This window comes from Salarias fasciatus, chromosome 3 (assembly GCF_902148845.1).
Source record: "Salarias fasciatus chromosome 3, fSalaFa1.1, whole genome shotgun sequence".
In the NCBI taxonomy this organism is placed as follows: Eukaryota; Metazoa; Chordata; class Actinopteri; order Blenniiformes; family Blenniidae; genus Salarias; species Salarias fasciatus.
Genome location: NC_043747.1, coordinates 18,826,700 through 18,842,676, shown reverse-complemented (window position 1 = coordinate 18,842,676; position 15,977 = coordinate 18,826,700). Strand labels below are relative to the sequence as shown.

The window sequence follows — 15,977 nt, the reverse complement described above, 5'->3', positions numbered from 1 at the left end:
TCCAGGCACACGCACCAATCGCCCAGGATGGCGGCGATGAAACTCCCGGACGAGACTGGGGTCCATAATGCGGCCCCGGGGGACCCAGGAACGCTCCTCAGGTCCGTAACCCTCCCAGTCCACCAGGTACTGAACCCCTCGACCCCGGCGGCGCACATCCAGAAGCCGCCGCACCGTATAAACCAGGCCGCCATCCAACATCCTGGGCGGAGGCGGGGCACGGACAGGGGGGACCAGGTCACTCTCGGCCACAGGCTTGATCTGAGAGACGTGGAAAGTGGGGTGGATGCGCATGGACGAGGGAAGCTTGAGACGCACTGCGCAGGGATTGATGATCCTCTCCACTTCGAACGGTCCCACAAAGCGAGGGGCCAGCTTCCGAGATTCAACCCGAAGGGGCAGGTCCTTGGCCCTCAACCAGACCTTCTGTCCAGGGGAATAGGTGGGAGCGGCAGTCCGCTTGCGGTTGGCCTGCTGCTCCATTCTGTGGGAAGACCTGAGCAGGGCGGTCCGCGCCCTCTTCCAGACCCGTTCACATCTCCTCATCGCAGCTTGAACGGAAGGAACCGCCACCTCCTGTTCCTGGGATGGGAACAGAGGGGGCTGGTACCCCAGGGAGCACTGAAACGGGGACAAGCCTGAGGAGGAGCTAACCAGCGAGTTATGCGCGTATTCCACCTACGGCAGGTGAGTGCTCCAGGCCGCAGGATCCTCCGCAGAAACACACCGGAGCAGGGCCTCCATCTCCTGATTTAGGCGCTCCGTCTGACCATTAGACTGGGGATGGAAACCAGAAGACAGGCTCACCTTGGCTCCCAACGCCGAACAAAATGCCCTCCAAACCTCCGATGTGAACTGTGGTCCCCGGTCGGACACGATATCCACAGGGATGCCATGAACGCGGAACACTTCAGTGACGAGCAGGTCTGCTGTCTCCTTGGCCGATGGCAACTTACAGAGGGCGACAAAGTGGGCAGCCTTGGAAAACCTGTCCACAAAAGAGAGGATTGTGGTTTTACCGTTGGAGGGAGGCAGGCCAGTGACGAAGTCCAGTGCAATATGGGACCACAGCCGACTGGGCACTGGCAAGGGTTGAAGGAGGCCAGAACAGGGCCGAGTGGATGTCTTATTCCGGGCGCAGACAACGCAGGCCGCCACAAACTCCCGCGTGTCCTTGTCCATCGATGGCCACCAAAACCTCTGTCGTAGAACTCCCAATGTGCGGGTGACTCCAGGGTGGCAGAAAAGCTGGGAAGAGTGTCCCCACTGCAGGACCTGAGAGCGGACAGAGCTGGGCACAAACAGGCAGTTAGCGGGGCCGTTACCTGGACCTGGCTCGTGCTGTTGAGCCTGTTGCACTAGGGATTCCACCTCCCATGTGAGAGATCCGACAGTGCAGGACTGGGGAAGGATGGAACCAGGTTCAGATGGGGAGTCCTCGGTGGCAAACTGGCGTGACAGAGCATCTGGCTTGATGTTACGCGACCCCGGGCGGTAGGTCAAGGTGAAGTTGAAACGCCCAAAAAACAGAGTCCAACGGGCCTGACGGGAGTTCAGACGTTTAGCAGAGCGCACATACTCGAGGTTCTTGTGATCAGTCCACACTATGAATGGCTGCTCAGCTCCCTCCAGCCAGTGCCTCCACTCCTCCAACGCCAGCTTGACCGCCAGAAGCTCTCGGTTGCCGATGTCATAATTGCGTTCTGCTGGTGAGAGGCGGCGAGAAAAAAAGGCACAGGGGTGCAGCTTGTTGTCCGAGGTAGGGCGTTGGGACAGAATGGCTCCCACACCGGTCTCCGAGGCGTCTACCTCCACCACAAACTGGAGACTGGGATCAGGCTGAATTAGTATGGGAGCTGTAGTGAAGCGAACCTTGAGTTCCTGGAAGGCCTTCGCGGCCTCTGGGGACCAAACAAACGGACGAGTGGTGGACGTGAGAGCAGTGAGGGGTGCGGCCACCTTACTGTAGTTCCTGATGAACCGGCGGTAGAAGTTGGCAAAACCCAGGAACCGTTGAAGCTGCTTCCGATTCTCTGGCTCAGGCCACTCCTGTACCGCCACCAGCTTAGCTGGATCCATGCGAGTCTCTCCCTGTGAGATGATGAAACCCAAGAAGGACACAGTGGACTGATGGAACTCACACTTCTCGGCCTTCACATACAGGTGGTTCTTCAGGAGTCTCTCCAGGACCAGACGGACATGCTGGACGTGTTCCTCAGTACTGCGGGAGTAGATCAGGACATCGTCAAGGTACACAAAAACGAAGCGGTCAATGAAGTCTCGGAGCACATCATTCATGAGGTTCTGAAAAACCGCAGGAGCGTTAGTGAGTCCAAATGGCATAACCAAGTACTCAAAATGGCCCAGCGGAGTGTTGAACGCGGTCTTCCACTCATCCCCCTCACGAATGCGGACCAGGTGATAGGCGTTGCGGAGATCCAGTTTCGTGAACACCGTGGCGCCGTGCAGGGGAAGGAAGGCCGAGCTAAGCAAGGGCAGCGGGTAGCGGTTCTTTACGGTGATGTCATTTAGACCTCTGAAATCAATGCAGGGTCTCAGAGAGCCGTCCTTCTTGCCGACGAAGAAAAACCCCGCTGCCACCGGAGAAGAAGAGGGACGAATGGTTCCAGCCGCCAGGGACTCCTGAATGTAGGTCTCCATGGCGGCGCGCTCAGGCCGGGTCAAATTGTACAACCGGCTGCGGGGCAATGTGGCTCCTGGAAGCAGATCGATGGGACAGTCGTAAGGTCGGTGTGGCGGCAGAGAGAGGGCCTTGCTCTTACTGAACACTTGGACCAGGTCGTGGTACGCCTCAGGGACTGCTGACAGATCTACCGGTTCTGGCGGGGAGGACTGCAGAGAGACATGTGGAGTGAGTGCAGAACGTAAACAGTTACTTAAACAAAATGGGCTCCAGGAATCAATCTCCTCCTTAATCCAGTCAATACGGGGGTTGTGTTTACGCAGCCACGGGAAACCCAGCACCAGCGGGGGCTGCGAGTGGTCAATGAGATGGAAGGTCAGAGTCTCATGATGATTTCCAGAGAGCACCAAATCCACCGGACAGGTCTTGTGGCTGACCTGAGCCAGATGGAGCCCATTTAGCGACCTCACAGCTAGCTCAGACTCCAGCGGAACACAGGGAATGTCCAGCTGGCGAGCTAGCTGGATGTCCATGAAACTTTCCTCTGCACCTGAATCCACCAGAGCAGCAACAGGAACAGACTGGGTGAGATAACAGAGAGTGCCGGTTACCTGAAATCGTTGAGGGGTCTTGATGGAAGTTCGGCTCACCCGCAGCCCCGCATCTACAGGGGAGCCTGATCTTTTAGCGGCCGCTTGGGGCACTCGGCGACAAAATGTCCAGTGCCGCCGCAGTAGAGACAGGCGTTCGCGGCCCGGCGCTGCCTCCTCCTCTCCTGCGAGGAGAGCTGGACCCGACCGATCTGCATGGGCTCTGGCTCCGAAGCCGAGACCGACGCCCCCGTTCCCGCTGGCTGATTCGGCGCAGAAACTACGGAAGCCGGGACGCGGCTCGCTCGCACCCGACGGCGTTCTCTGATGCGGTTGTCCATGCTGGTGCACAAAAAAATCAAGCTGTCCAAATCGGGAGGTCGCTCTCGGGTGGCCAGTTCGTCCTGCAAGTCCTCCTGCAGGCCCCGTAAGAACGCGCACTGGAGAGCGCTGCTGTTCCATCCACTCCCCGCGGCTAGAGTCCGGAACTCGATGGCGAACTCGGCCACACTGCGGCTTCCTTGGCGGATAATCATGAGCCTGTCCCCCGCGTCTCTGCCCTTCACCGGGTGGTCAAAATTCCTCTTCATCTCCTCCGTGAAGGCTTGATAAGTCCGACAAGCCGGCGACTGATTCTCCCACAATGCCGTTCCCCACGCCCTTGCCGGGCCGGAGAGGAGCCCGATTAGGTAAGCGATGCGGGACCGGTCGGAGGGATAAGATAGCGGCTGCAGCTCAAACACGAGAGAAACCTGCGTGAGGAAGGCCTGGCAGGAACCAAGGTCTCCAGCGTACCGCTCCGGTGTGGGCGCATTCGGCTCCCGGAATGGAGCCATCATCTGCGGAGCCGGAGCCGGGACCGGGGCGGTGGGAGGAGCCACCGCGGAGACCGCTGAAGAGGCAGCCAGGTGTTCGGCGATCCCAGCAACCTGCTCGGACAAACGCGAGACCTGGCCAAACATTGTTCCCAGGACTTTGTCGTGTTCGGCCAGCTTCTTCGCCACAGACTGCGGAGCCGAAGGTACCTGGTCTCTCCCGGGGTTGCCGTCTGCTGAGCTCATCTTGGCTGGATCTTACTGTTACGGGTGGGGTCGGAGGCTCAGGCGCAGACGACACGGGAGAACAGAATGGCGGGCAAAAAATGGATTTATTTTAACAAAAGGTGAGCCCAGAAGCAGAGCCGGACCAAGCTGGGTCCGGGATGACTCTCGGCGATTCTCAGTCCAAGGTTGGATCCGAGTCCGGAGGAACTAGGAGCAGGCAGGCGGCAGGAGCGGCAGGCGGAGCGGATCCCCAGACTGCGAGCAGAGGGAAAAAAGGTGAATTCACAGATCACGAGAGCAGGTCGAAGCAGGCACGTCTAACACACTGTAGCAGAGGTTAAGATCCAGCGCCGATTCCAGCCAAGGACGCCACTTAAATAGGGACGAGAGCAGCTGACCCTCATCTGGCTGATGAGCTGGAACCACGCCTCCGAAAACCCGCTCCAGTGCCGCCCACCTGAAAAACAAACAAACGGCCTCCCTATGAGGAGGCCGGGGGGCTGGCCATGACAGCTGCTGTAAATTTTCCCCAGAACAAAAGATATTCGTGTCGCCTGCAAAAACAACCAGTTTCACAATACTAGAGACTTTACATATATCATTGATATATAAAGTAAATAATTTGGGTCCCAGAATTGAACCTTGCGGCCAGTGTTGGGAATAACGGCGTTAGAATAAACGGCGTTAGTAACGGCGTTATTTTTTTCAGTAACGAATAATCTAATTAGTTACTTTTCCCATCGTTGCAACGCCGTTACCGTTACTAAGAAAATGAAGTGGCGCGTTACTACAATTAGACTGAATGAAGCGCGAGTGTCCGCTGCTGCCGCACACATCAGCTGCAGGAGAGAGCAGGGAGGAGGGGGGAGAGGGGGAGAGGGGAATGGGGGGGGGGGGGGGGGTGAAGAAGACGCGAGGATGATTGGCTGGTGGGCGGGCATGCCCTGCTCACGTGTCTCACTCGCTGCACGCTCTGACCGGTAAACAGAACAAAACAGAGACAATGGCGTGAAGCTCGAGCCCAGGACATAGAAAGGTAGCGTTCTGAAACTGGAAGTCTCACTGGAAGACTTTATCCACGTCTGTCACATGTTAGCATGACACTTGTTGCTGCTGCTGCTGCTGCTGCTGCTGCTAACCCGACCTGAGCCCAAATGCAGCAGGAGGGAGAGGAGCAGCTCAGTTCAAACAAGCAACCAGCAGGCGACCAGAGCCGAGCTGAACACAGTGACTGCAGGTCCACTGGCACACAGTAGGCTTCATGTACAGTTACAGAGATTTCAGTACTTAATGGCCAGAAGTTTACATTTGTGTTTTCTTAACAGGCTGCAATTTAGTTCAAATAAATACCAAATGTTTTAAAATACTGTGTAAAGTGTTTTTATTCTTCAGTTGATATAAATATCTTTGATGTTATAGATGTTATAGAATGTGGTAATGTGTAGAACATGAAAAATAATGTCAGTTACTTTGCTGAGTAACTAATTACTTTTTCAGTGAGGTAACTGAGTTACTAACTCAATTACTTTTTGGGAGAAGTAATTTGTAATTCTAACTAATTACTTTTTTAAAGTAACTTGCCCAACACTGCTTGCGGCACACCACATGTAATATCCAAGCTAGTTGATCTGTACTCACCCATTTGAACAAACTGTTGCCGGTTTCCAATATAGCTACTCAACCAATTATACCCTACCCCTCTAATCCCCATCCTTTCCAACTTATGCAATAAAATACCATGATCAATTGTATCAAACGCTTTCTTCAGATCAATAAAAATCCCTACTGCATATGTCTTATTGTCAATTGAACTTGTTAATTCTTCAACTAATTCCATTAAAGCCATTGAAGTTGATCGGTTTGTTCTGAAACCATACTGGCAATCCATTAATAGTTGATGCTTCTCAATGAAACTGTCCAAACGTATAACAAATATCTTTTCCAGAATTTTTGAGAATTGAGAGAGTAAGGAAACTGGCCTATAATTAGTGAAAAGATGTTTATCACCAGCTTTGTACAATGGGATCACCTTAGCAGTTTTCATTTTACAAGGGAATGTGCCTGATTTGAAAGACAGGTTACAAATGTACGTTAATGGATCCGCAATAGCAATAATTACTTTCTAAATCACCATCATATCAATGCCATTCCAATCTTTTGATGTCTTATTCTTGAACTTGTTGACAATATTAATTATTTCATTTCTATCTGTATCCCTCAAAAAGATTGTATCTGGAATTCTTTCACCTAAGTTCTGAAAAACATCTCCCCCTTGTGAAGGTTTTATTTGTCTTGCTAGTTCAGGTCCCATGTTCACAAAGAAATTGTTAAACCCCTCAGCCACATCATTCATGCTGGTGATAGCTTTTTCATTATCAATAAAAAGATCTGGGTAGCCTGAGTTGGTTGTTCTATTTCTGATAATTTTGTTTAATATATCCCAAGTACCTTTAATGTTATTTTTGTTCTTTTCTAGTATAACATTATAATAATCTTTCTTACGTTTCCTAATAATATCAGTTAACTTATTTTTATATGTTTTATATTTGGTTTCTTTATCACTAGTTCTATGTTTCATAAAATCTCTATATAAGTTATTCTTTTTTTTACAGGCATTTAACAATCCCCTTGTGAACCAGGGCTTATCAGAACAGTTTGGTTTCTTCCTCCATTGTCGCAAAGGACAGTTTTTGTCTTACAGCAGTAGAAATGAATTTAAAAAAGCATCATATGCTGAGTCAACATCCTTCTCTTCATACACATTCCTCCAGTCATGGGATATCAACTCGGTTTTAAATGCATCAAGAGCTTCGTCCGTTCTTACTCTCACATAGCCCATACTATTCCCAACCTTCTTCATGCTGTAATCACAATTATAAATTACAAAAACTGGCAAATGGTCACTGATATCATTCAATAATAATCCATTCACTATATTATTTTTCATGTTATTAGTAAATACGAGGGGGGACCCAAAAGTTTCCGGACTGATTCTATTAATAAAAAAATACAATGAATTTCCGACTTTGGCCGCTAGATGTCGCTACAGGATAGCCTCATGCATAACTGTGCCAGGTTTGGTCTTACCCCGTGATGCGGTCAGCTGACAGTCACTGTTTATGTTGACAGAGTGACACCCCGCTCTTCGATTTTTCAAGATGGCGGATATCTACGGATATGCGCTCTGTCAAAACATTTTGTTTTTTATTGGGAAAACAGCGGCAGAAACACTCACCATGTTGCAGACATTCTTTAAGAAGGATTCTTAGGGTGTCTGAGTGGTTTGGGCCCTTTAAGAGTAATCAGATTACATCACGAAGACCAGGCACGCAGAGGACAACAATCCACTTCCAGAACAGAGGAAAACGTCACAAAAACTGAAGAAGACGTCCTGGTAGATCCACGCAGGAATTTTGATGACATTGCAGAACTGATGGGAGTATTGTAGAGATCCAGAGAGATCATCCTCAGGCGGTTATTAGAAGCAGTGAGACGAAGGCACCCGGAAATGGCCGCATCATAGCAGACAGCAGACCACAGGACGCCCCGTTACGCACAGAAATAGCACCAAATGTTGTGCGTAAAGCATATTTTTGGACTAAAACCGTGACCAGCCAGCCTCCCCACCGCCATATTCACCTGATCTGGCCCCAGGCGACTGCTTTTCGTTGTCAAAGATGAAACTGGAGCGGCAGCGGAAAGGTAAGACAGGCATACAGGCAGGGGAGAGAAAATCGAAGTTCTATCTTTCCGGCACAGTTACGCACGGTCATGGCGACTCTTCTGAACAGTGAAAATCTCGGGTGCAGGGTTGTATTCAAGCCAAAGGAGAGTATTTTGAAGGTGACAGTTTCAAATAATTGCGAAGATTAAAAAATATAAAGTTATAACCACAGTCCGGGAACTTTTGGGTCCACCCTCATATATTATCAATTAATGTAGCAGAGTGACACGTTATTCTACTAGGCTTGGTGATAATAGGATATAAAGCCATGCCATAGATAGCAGCAACAAACTCATCCGCTGATGAAAGCTTGTTAGGATTAAGTAGGTCAATATTGAAATCCCCACAAATGAACATGACCTTTTGCTCCATCATTGTAAATGTGTCTTCCATCCAATTCTGAAATACTTCAATGCTGGAGCTAGGAGCTCTGTAAACACAGCTGACAGTAATATTTTTCTTTTTTTTCCATAACAGTCTCTATGGTTATACATTCACACACATCTTCAATAGCATTAGTCATACATTCCACAATGTGGTACTTTAACCTTTTATCTACATACAGAGCTGTCCCCCCTCCCATCTTGTTTGTTCTGTTCATGAAATTCAAATCATATCCTTCTAAATGAAAGTCCACTCCTTTTTCCAAGTTAAGCCAAGTATCTGACCCACTGAGCAAAAAGACGTTGAGTCAACGTCTTTTTAAGGTCATTGTTGGATGTCCCAGCAACGTCCCCACAAGGTGCAGAATGTAACACCAGATGACGTCTTTTTTTTTTACGTAATTTCGACGTCGGGTATCGACGTCACCAGGACCTTCAGACAAGGGCCAAAAAAAGAGGGGAAAATATAATTTAAGTTGACCAAAACCTAATCTCTGGGTTTGCGGCATTTTCTTACATTTATTTCAGCAATTTATTACAGACGGGTGACACTTGAGATTCGAACTCACGACTTACTGTTTGGCGATCATTAGCCTTACCTGTTGAGCTGTTAGTTTATTGAGTAAATCATCTGTAAATGGGAGGGTGACCACTATTTTGCGGAATACTACTTATCCTAAAATAAAGTGGTGGTTTTAAAAATGTTTATGTGTTTCTCCAAAGTTCACAATTTGATGAAATTACGTACTAAATTTAACCGCTTGGGCCGCTCTTTTGTTAGACATAATTCTATCTTTACGAGACAATGAAAACAAACAGACTCAAAGAAAAATAAATACAAGGCGGGGTTAACATTCACATTAACACTTTTCCAATGGTAAATTATCAACGTTGTCTGGATGTTGAAATAACGTTTTTCAACTGACATATTTCAGGAAAATTTTTATAAGTCATGATTTTAAAAATACTGACGAGTATATACATCTGAAGAATGTTGATATTTCAATGTTGAATCCACAGTGAGTTTACGACACAACTTCAACCATTTACTATCAACGTTGTTTTGAGTCCAAGGTTATTTTCCTGTTACTTCATTTGAATCAATCACCAGCAGATGCTAACTCGAAATGCGTAAAGACGGCACCAACCTCCTGACAAGCCAAGGTACAGCAAAATTCACAGGTACAGGAAACTACGATCACAATCCAATTCTTTTTAAACAGATTTTATTGCAAAAACTTCACAGTACTCAAAATACCGGACCAGTGACGAATCTGCAGCTAACTCTTCCTCCATCCGCTGTCCCAGCATGCTATGGTGCTGTTTGCCCTCAGAAGGGACTGTGACTGGCCAGTCCAAGGTGGCCCAAGACTACCGTCGGTCCACAAAACAGGAATCAGGGTTCCCCGACAACCGCTGGACTAGCGATTAAGGGAAAAACACTTAATTAGCTCGACAGCAGCGTCTCCAGCTCCGTGGCTTTCGCAGTAAAGCGTACACATCTGACACACCTCCACTTCCGGGTTCACTCAGTCAAGCTAATATACATTATGGCAGCCAATAAGTGAACACAGACACAGAACTTCCTGTCTGTCGCCCTTCAAAATAAAACAAAAATAAAATACATCAAAACCCGTTTCATACATAATACGTCATCTCATCTCTTTCAGATGGTAAACACTTTTAATCAAGGAACATAAAGTTTCCCCGACTTTCGAATGTTCAATCACGTAGACGTCGATATTGGGTCCTAATATCGACGTCCAGATCTTCAACGTCATCTAGACGTCGAAATTGGGTAATAATAAGACATCCAAATACCGCACCTATTTTGGACGTCCAAAATAGGTCGATAATTGGTCTTGGACGGACCGACGCAATATGGACATGATCTGGACGTCCATACGACGTCCAATGTTTAAGGGGGAGATTGCGATCACATTGAATGGTGTGGTAAACTGACTTACATAATCCTTAATACTTTGGAAGTTAGCATATAGACTTCTGGCATTGAAATGAATAATTGATATACTATTATCTAATTTAATGGTATTAAACTGCTCCTCTGTATAATAACGGCAGTTATTTGTATAACCACACTTAAAGAAATTACTCTCCGGGTCAATATCTTCATCAAAACACATAGAAGGCCACTGTTCTTCCACAGGTGTTTTTTGACAACTGAAAAAGACTGCATTTTCACCCTCCATAGATGTCATTGTCTTTGAAAAAAGTCCTTCATCAAAAGTTTTTCATTCATTAGAAAGGAGAAAGACAAAAAGTCTTGCCAATAGAAATTGGAAGGAAAAAAATAATAAAATAAAACAAAACGACTTCCCAGATATGTCCCACGACACTGATCCATGCAAATAGTAGCAAATAGAAATAAGGAGAAGTCCACATCCACACAAAAAAGGGATATCCATGCAAAAAAGAGCACCAAAAATTAAAATTGAAAGAAATATCAAAAAAGGGAGTACATAAACCTTTCCGCTATTTTCCATTGCAGCTTATCTGTAGCCATCCAGGCCACATCACTCTTAGAGGGTACAGTAACGGTAACATTATCTGTAAGCTTCAAGGTCTTTAAGTTCAGATCCATTTAGCCGTATTAGCACTTTACAGTTCCTGGTCCATGTTGATTTGATCTTGCCGTTCTTCTTCAAAATACGGGCCTCCCGTGCAATTTCGGCGTTCTTCTTCGTTAGATGCTCATTAACATATACCTGGGTTCCTTTCAGCTTCTTCCCCTGCATCAATAAAGCCGTCTTGTCTATTCGGCTCACAAAACGCAAAATGATGGCAGGGTTGGTCTTCATGTCCCTCCGCGGTAGCGTGTGACAAGCTGAGATGCTGGTTGCATCGAGGTCGATGTTTTTACTTTTAAAAAAATCCAAAACTTGCATCTGCAGCGTCCTCAGGTCTTCGGCTGGAGCGTCTGCTGCTACTTCCCCTCCTCTCTCCACAGCTTTTGCGTACGAGCGAGGTTGGACTTTTAGTCCCGAAATAACATCGTCCATCCTTGAGTATTGCTCCAGGTCATGTAGCCTTCTTTCGAGCTGTACGATAGTTTTGTCCTTTTCTTGAATAATTTCTTTGAGTTGTTTTACTTCACTAACGAGATCCGTTAGCATCTTCAGTTGTTTTAGCACCTTGGCCATATCAGTTGTCAGGGCACCTACCGACTTACGGAGCTCTTCGATTTCTTTTTCCATCATCGGGTTTGCGCAAGTTTTCTTGCCTTGTGCCTCACTCATTTTACTCACTGTGTTTTCAACAAAATGTTAGTTTCTGTTATTGTTTGTAGCTGCTGCCGGCGGTCTGTAGGGCGCCGCCATCTTCCCACAATGCACCCTTTTATCTATCTATTGAGAGAGATAAACAACAACAGATGTTCAACATTACATTTATTCAGCCATGAAACTACAGCAACAGATAAAATGGTTTCACCAAAATCTTAAGTCTGTCTCCTCTCTAGCTCCACTATCGTCCTGTTCAGCCAAGTCTGTTGGCCTTTCCTCAGCTGAGTCTGAGATGGAGCTCTTTCACTCCATCCTAAAACCAGTCTGTTGTCAGTCTCTCTTGGTCTCAGATCAAGCTTCTGACAGGGTCCTGCCTTCCTGCATAGTCTTTATAGTCCTTTCAGCTTGATCTACTCTTCTTCTCTTCTCTTCTCAACAAAAGACCCAAGAAAACACAACCTTATTACATCAATCCCCACCCCCCACCCCACCCAAGCAAGGTATCACATTCACAAAGTCTGCTCCAACCGAAACTAACTATTGGCAAGTTTCCACCTACCCGACTGTTGTGTGTGTTTTTTTTTTGTTTTGTTTTTTGTTGTGTTTCCACTGGCCTTATTTTTCTCCATGGATACCATTCTCAGTGGGCAGGAAAATCAGGAGACTAAAAAGTCTGCTGCTCAGTGGAAGTAAATGAGCAAAATGAAGGACATGGAGGCTGTTGTGTTTGTGTTGTTTTGTCGCTTTTTGTTACAAGAAGGTGGAAAGAAGAGTCAGAAAATGTTACAAATAGCGAGAAAAGTACAGACAAGTCTGGGAGGCCTTGCAGCGGTATCAAGCCCAAGATGAGACATTAAGAGCTGCGAGGAGACAAAGGCTCCGACGGCTAGTTATTAAGAAAAGTTTATGCTTGAAATAGTTTTATTTGCGTTATTTTAACAATAAGGTTGGGGTATGCGAAGAATCCTACAAGCAGTGCTTATCAGTGGGTACAATAATTAAAGTGCATTTCTGTTCCGTCCTATTGCCAGCAACGCTAAAAGGAGTTTGAAATGCTTGGATCAAATATCAGATCCTCGGCTGAACATCCATTTAGTGCACACAACAAACCCAGGTAAAGTAATAAGAATTTAACAATTAAATTAATAGCCCATTGTGACTGGTCACATGCAACTGCACTTTGCAGAGTCACTTTTTCTCTCACTCACTTAGCACTTTGTAATACACACAGCACTTTTAAGAAAGCTAATTTGCACATAAAAAATTGTCATTTTAAAATTATTTATTTATTGAGACCGTTTGTGGGTCCAGTCGGGTGCGGTGATGGCGGCGGACCTGCAAGACCTCACCGGCACACGCCCCAGGGAGGGCGGGCTTCTTTCGCTGGGGCGAGCAGCCTCGCCAGCACATGCCCCCGTGGGCGCGGGCTTCTTTCGCCGGGGCGAGCTGTGCCAGTGGCGGCCAGAGGCAGACGATCCAGGGCGGGTGGAGCACCGCCACCGACGGGCTGAAGACTCATGCTGGTGGCTGGCAGCTTCAGGCTCACTGCCTGAGGGGTCCAGAGATGGTCGGCTCCTTCTGTCACGGTGCGAGGTGGAAGGACCCAGGCACAGGCAGCCAGGTGGAGTTCAGGACACAGGATACAGGAACACGAGGCAAGCTGAGCTGAGGTGCAGGCAGGGACACGGAAGCACGCAGACAGACCCACAAGGAGCCGACAAGACACACCAGGAGAGCAGGGCTTATAAAGGGGGCAGGACAGGTGCAGCACATTAAGGAGATAACGAGACAAAGACCAGACAGGAGAACAAGAGGAGCAGGCAGGTGACAATGTGGAGACGTCCTGCTGGACTCGCTTCTAGTCTTCAGAACAGCGATTGAGAACTCTATGGGTGACGTCACGAAAGGTCCGTCCATTTATTTACTGTCTATGGGCGTGACACATACTACAAACTTCCATCCAAAGAAATATGATTATTGTAAATCCTATAATAATGACCTGTATTCCATTAAAAACCCATCTCCTTCAATGACCGGGTGCATCTTTGAAGAAAGCTTATAAAAGCCGCCTCCCAATGTAAGCTTTTTTTTTGTCTTTTCTTTTTTTTTGTGAAGCACTCTGGCTGGACTGACAGCATGCATACCCTGCCCCTCTGTGTTCTTTCGCGCGAACTACGAGGGGGGACCTAAAAGAAACTGGACTGTGGTTATAAAAAAAAAAGCCAAGAATGATTTCAGACTTTTGCCCATTATATGTATAACTATTTCTATAGCATAGCCTTAAGCATAACAGTGAAAAATTTCACCTCCCAAAAACACACAGGCAGCTCACACACAGTGTTAATGTTATTAAAGTCACGTCCCCTTCTTCGAAAAATCCCAAAATGGTCCCGCGCCTCTTAATCATGGAGCAGAAACAGGCTGAAAAGGTAAGTAAGTAAAATTTATTTATAATAGCGCTTTTTACAGACCAGGAGTCACCAAGTGCTTCACAAAAATAAATAAATAAATAAAGATAAAACAACATTCAAAAGAGCGTGTAACATATAGATAAGGAATTGTCAACATTGCTCTGACATAAAAGCAGGGTGATGGAAACCATATAGGCAGTATATGGTAACCGCCAAGACACACCGTGTCAGTGGGTCTGGAATGCCTTCTGGAACAGATGTATTTTTAGATTTTTTTTTTCAAGGCATCCACTGAGTCCAGGGAGCGCAGGTCTAGGGGGAGCTTGTTCCAGAGGCGTGCCGCAGTGGACGTGAACGAGCGGTCACACCTAGTTTTAAAGTGAGCCCGGGGGATTTTCAGCAGGTTCTGTTCAGCGGACCTCAGGCTTCGGGCCGAGCTGTATGGATTAATTAGGTCTCTGATGTAGATGGGTGCCTGACCATGTAGGGCTCGGAAGGTCAGCACCAGGATTTTAAACTGAACACGGGACAGAACAGGGAGCCAGTGGAGGGATTTTAAAACAGGTGTGATATGGGACCTCCTGCTGGTGCTGGTCAGTAGCCTTGCAGCTGAGTTTTGGACGTACTGAAGACGAGCCAGCTCTTTCTTGTTGAGGCAAGTGAACAGGCTGTTACAGTAGTCCAGACGTGAAGATATGAATGCATGGATGATCATTTCTAGCTCGTTTTTTGACACCATGTGTCTGAGCTTAGCGATATTGCGAAGCTGGAAGGAACAGTTTCTTACCAGCTGCCTCGAGTGGTGGTCCAGTGACATAGAGCTTTCAAAGATCACCCCTAGGTTCCTCAGTTCGGTTTTAGTTGAGGGGGTCAGATCTGCTGCTGCTTAATAGTGGGGATGGCACTGTCCGGGGCGATGATAAGGGTCTCTGTTTTTTCTGCGTTTAATTGGATGCTGTTGTCATTTAACCACTGCTTGGTTTTTGACAAGCAGTTCATTAGCAAGCTCAGTTTGTGGGTTTGCGAGGGCTTGAAGGAGCAGTATAGCGGCAAGTTGTCAGCCAAAAGGTGGTAGGCGACATCACTGAACTGCTGATTATCTGGCCCAGGGGAAGGACATACAGCAGGAACAGAAGGGGTCCCAGAACTGAGCCCTGAGGCACACCACAGAGAATATAGGATATACTTTCTGTCAAAATGGTATGACGTCATATAAATTTAATCATCAAAAAAAAATACCTGAAAAATAAAAGTCCCGCCCCCAGCACCCCCCGCCCGCCCCCGCCCCCGCCCCCGCCCCCGCCATTCTTCCGGAATGAGGTCATGTCTGAGTAAAAGGCGGGAAATTTAAAAAAGGGGTTCTGTCTTTCCATAGGCGTAAGAGTGAGTCAAGATTTGCATTTGCTATATTGTAGATGTGTACTGGCTGCTCTGTAGTCTGCATGACTGTATTGAACTTCCATCCAGAGAGCAGGGTTCTCTTTGAGTGGGAGTTCAGGGAGGTAAAATACTTCTTGTATTTTTTTTGGAGGGAAAGTTTCATATGTCAGGCTGAGGGATGATGATGAGAACCAGATGTAGTAATGTAAATATCACGTGTCAGTGTCAGCAGAAAAAGAGCGGGAAAGTTAGCCTGTCACAAGGTTGCCATTGTATGTTGCGGGCTGAGGGATGATGATGAGAACCAGATGTAGTAATGTAAATATCACGTGTCAGTGTCAGCAGAAAAAGAGCGGGAAATTTAGTAAAACACAAGGTTGCCATTGTATGTTGCGGGCTGAAGGCTGATGAGAACCAGATGTAGTAATATGAGAAACAGATGTGAGACGGGGAAAGTGGGCGTGCATTGTACTGTACTGTATATAAAATGTTTCACATAAGTGTGATCATAGCAGTGGAATCGTTACTCGGCAGGGAAAAAACATGGAGAAAGATCTGTT

General features: G+C 47.3%; 1 protein-coding gene across 3 annotated transcripts in view; it reads left to right on the top strand.

Moving 5' to 3' along the window:
- The window catches only part of LOC115386028 (GTPase IMAP family member 7-like), a 632,686-nt gene that overhangs the window by 58,349 nt on the left and 558,360 nt on the right, over positions 1-15,977 (top strand). The gene's annotated exons all lie outside the window — the stretch shown is intronic.